The following is a 4,691-nucleotide window of genomic DNA, read 5'->3' as shown; positions in this document are numbered from 1 at the left end:
AACTTGCGCGGCTGAAAATAAACCATCAGGCTACCGAAAGTTGTAAATTGCGAATTTATATTAAACTTACAGCGTTCATAGAATACTTGAATCACTGCGCAATTTTTGGTTGGTGTGCTGGATAGTATAGCATTTAATATGCAATATTACTCGATATTGCCTAATTTGACGTCACTAAACACGTGACCGTTGTCCACTGATGCGTGACCAAATCGCCGAACTGTGCGTTTTCAGCGTTTCGCAGGTGATTCTATATGATGCATTATATTATATACGTCTTATAAACTAGCGTTAAAAAATGTTATACAACTTCAGTATGCGGCACGCCAATTTTTTTTGTGCTTCTTAAGTTTCATACAGAAGTTTGCGCGGCTGAAGTTTTGCGCGTTTGCTCGAGTCAGATTTGCGCGGCTGAACACATTTTCTATAAAATGCGCGGCTGTGACCGCGGCTGAAAGTGCTACTGATAAAATAAATCCCCCGCGCAGGCCAAACTTTCCAACCTGGGCGTTGCCCAGGTTAAATAGAATATTTACCGGTTATTCGTAAGACTTCGTAAATGACATAAATAATGCAAACATATTTTTTTAAATGTCATAACAAATTTGCTTATGCCTAAACGTTTAAACTGAGTGTCAACAAATAGAAATTTCAAATCATGTGATGTGAAGTCGGTTAACTATAGCGTACAACACTTGGCTAAGCATGCTATACATCTTTTAAGTAAAGAAAACCTGTGACGTTTGTCAATTGAGAATAACTCTCAAACGTAAAACTTTAGGTTGCAGCAGCCATTGCTAAGACTTGCTTGATAGCGTCATGTTTAAGCAAATACGTAATCCCGGTGCTAAACTGCGTCAAACGTGAAAAAAATCCTCATTGAAAAAACAAAAGCTTACTGTTAACTTCTGCAATAAACGCAATATTTCGCGAACTCTGCTAAGTATTGCGTGGGTAAACACATTGTAAGAAGTCATTATTAGGCTTTGGCCTCAATCACTATCGCTAACAAACGGCTTAAAAATAAAAATAAAATTCTCATTAGTTGGAAACATTAAAATTTTACTTTACTAAGGAAATATACTTACTTTTATTTTTTTATTTCCCGGCAGGTAATAGCGCTTGAAAAAAAGTTTTGCGCGGATACGTTAAACTTGGACTATCTTTTACTTAAACTCTGCCTAACACAAAAACTTCTAAATATACCTATATTAAATTAACTAACGCTGGGGCCTGGGATACATGCTTAAACACAATCTTGGTAAGTGACAAATCACATTGTAAAAACATTTTGTAAATCGCATTGAGTGTGACGTAACATTGTGATGCAACACATTTTAAATTGAAAGTTAGCATTACAACAGTTTTCCACAAGTGAGGTTTGAACACATGACCCTGGTTCACGCAACCAGTTTTCTACCACTGAGCTAAAGCGGCGCAAACTCGATGCTGCTCGAATTTCATACTATAATCATCACCGACATCTCACAAACTTTCTCTTTTATTATGTAGATAATCAGTTTATTTGCCGAAAAAATATGACTTTTTTATACAGAACCAGTTGATAAATATGACTTTTGTGGCAGAACCGGCTACAATTGAATCCCACCACTACCGTTAAGACGCCTCTGCTAAATGATTCTATGGCCAGGCGATGTGTATATAAGGATTGGCGATAAACCAATTGAACTAACAGAATTCAATAGTAACTGAACGTAACTGGACTGTACGCAACTGGAAAGTGGCTCAACCGACTCAACTAAAATAATGTGACGGACAGATGTTCTTACGCTGGACTGTTAGTACTGTACCATGGACGTTAAGCTATTCCTGTAAGTTGATTGCCGTTCCTAGGCTACGTAAGCAAATGGATTCGGATCGATCCACCATAAACTAGCATCAGCCCAAACAAATCGAGTTTAGCCCTGCAGTCTAACAGATTTTATATATGAGACTTTGCAAAATTTCTAATATAACTTCAGCACGCTTGGCATTGTTTTACAAGTCACGTCGATTGTTAATCCTTTCATTTCTGTCATTCCACAGATTTTTCAAAAAAAAGGTAATTTATTTTCGCAATTTTCAATATTCGTCTCTTCTTAATGCCGTTTCTGAGCGAAAGTTAATGTAGTTAGACATTTTCTTAGTAGATGAAGGATTTTTTGCTATCGATCTTGCATAGCTGACAGGATTAGACATTTTTACGTCCGCCGCCCCCTAGGAGTGTCTGACAAAGAATCTCACCTGTCTATTACGGAATAGAAATGGAAAATACTTTACAGAAGCGCAATGTACCAGTATTTGTTTTGTTTAAAGTGGAAATTATTGTAATTTGAATATTGCCGTTATTCTTTCTATGTTACGTTAATATTAAAAGATGAAAAACGTTTGCAACAGAAACAATTTAAGTTTTCCTTATCAATTCGAGAAACAGTCATTTAAAAACGCACTGCGCATTTGTATCATCTTGCTCCATATCGTTACCGGGTCTCAGCAAATTGCTGGAAGCGTTTCGTCAATTGTCCAAAATTTCCTGTTCTGTATGTTGTGCTTAAAACGTAATGCCGCGAAAACTAATTACCGCCAGCTGTAATATGTTATATAAGTGATTTTCATTTAATGCCAAAAGCAGCAGTTGCTCGAACTGCTCATTGTGGAGTTCTGATCGCGTACGTTACGGAGGTAAATTATTGTACGTAGGCCTATATCGTGAGTAGCTGTAAGCACTGTTACTTATTTGTTAGTTTGCAATTAATATTCTTTTATTGTGGCTCGCACGCACACATTCTTGTAAAAGGAGCTAAACAAAAAAACATATTTTACTGTCTCGCGACGTCATTTTTACTGAGATTACTTTTTCTAAATTGCGAACAGGTCAAAACATTTCTTTCTTGGGATGCAGGTCCGTGGTTTGACCATGACCGCTTGTTGTAATCGTACTTTATTTTATAGCTTTATGAGTGTGTATTCACCCGGAACCACGTAAGATTCTAGTATCGTAGCAACTAGCAACAATGTCAGCTTTACCCTTTACCAAACAAAGTGTATGAATGATTTCGTTTTTGAATTTTTAGTACTGTTGTATTCAAGTAACTTTAAAATGATGTCCAAGTCATTTTTTACCCTTATATGTTTTTATTTAGAAAACAAAAGGCGCTGGTCTAGAATCCTACCACAATTTTTAAATTAACGCACAATATTTGGGTTAGGCCGCGAGTTAGCGTTTGGGTGTGGGTGGGTTAAGTATTATTATATTCAATATTTAATAATAATAATACTTGACCCACCCTAACCCAAATAATGTGCGTTGTGGTAGGATTCTAGACCAGCGCCAAACAAAAGCAGGGTAACACTAATTTACGGAATGATGAATGGTCGGAACGCTCACAGTGTTATTATTAAATATAATAACACTTGACCCACCTTCACCCAAACGCTAACCCCACCCTAACCCAAATATTGTGCGTTGGTTTAATAATTGTTTTAACGGGGTAACACTTAAATTAGTGAGCGTTCCGATCATTCCGACCATTCATCATTCCGTAAATTAGTATTACCCCAAAAGCATGCAGGGCGTATTTTTATTGGTAAGATAAATTTAATTCAGTTTTCCCGCTGATAAGTGCAAGTAAAGCAACTCAGGCAACAAATTTAATAGGTTTGGTAATATATTTTTTATATTAGTCAAAAATAACTTTTTTTAAGTTTTTCTATGTTGCCGAATAAACGGGATTATAAAAAAATTTCTGCTATACTAAAAAATAGAAAAATTTGATGCATGTCGGTATCTCAAAACCTCAATGTAATAGAGAAAATTCTAGTCTGATTGGAAATCTGCTTTGCAAATTGAGCTAAGAACACTTATTACAATCAATGAGATTATTCAATAGTTTTTTTTTTGTTTCAAAAGAAATGAAAAACCATTTCATAGGCTCAATTTTTAATTTATTTTAGTGCTCTCATTTTATCAGTTATAGACAAAAGTTTTTCAAATTTTCCTTGCATGTTGGATTAAATGGTCAAAATATAAGTATGCTAATAGAGATAAACCAATTGTCATCACAAAGCACAGTTAAAAAATTTTCATGTTTTTTTTTTTAACTTAAACAGATCATTTTTAGTTAATATACTCCTGACAATGCTTTTCTTATGACAGCCATCTTATCTCAGTATACATACATGTTGTCACAGTTTTGGAAAAATATGGGGTTTATGCAGTCTAGGTTTATTGTAGTTTACCATTTTTACAACAATGTCCAACACTTCTTTTAAATTGAAGCCTGAGGTTTTTCCAACACAGTCTTTACAGCAAAAAACATTGTTATTTGGTGTTTTCATGATTGTCTACATATGAAAATGCCAGTAATTGAGCTTTACCGCTTAAGTCCTTAAAATTCATTAACCTGCATTGCAATTGCTTGCTTGGCTTTACAGACCTGACTACACCATGTTCTATATAAGTGGTGGCCAATCATTTAGATACCAAGAGCTGCATTTTTTACTTAAGCGCAACAAGCCACACATTACACCAATGAAAAGAACTATATAGCTTATAACTTCATTTCTTCCTTACTCACACAATGCCAATTCACAAAGCTTAAAGAAGTGCTTTTATGTGGTTAAATAGACAAAATTTAATTAAGAAGAAGATATGGCACACAGGATAAAAAATGCACATTTATTTATATAAT

Source organism: Ascidiella aspersa, chromosome 6 (assembly GCF_963924565.1).
Source record: "Ascidiella aspersa chromosome 6, kaAscAspe10.2, whole genome shotgun sequence".
Lineage (NCBI taxonomy): Eukaryota > Metazoa > Chordata > Ascidiacea > Phlebobranchia > Ascidiidae > Ascidiella > Ascidiella aspersa.
Note: the sequence above shows the minus strand (reverse complement) of the source record.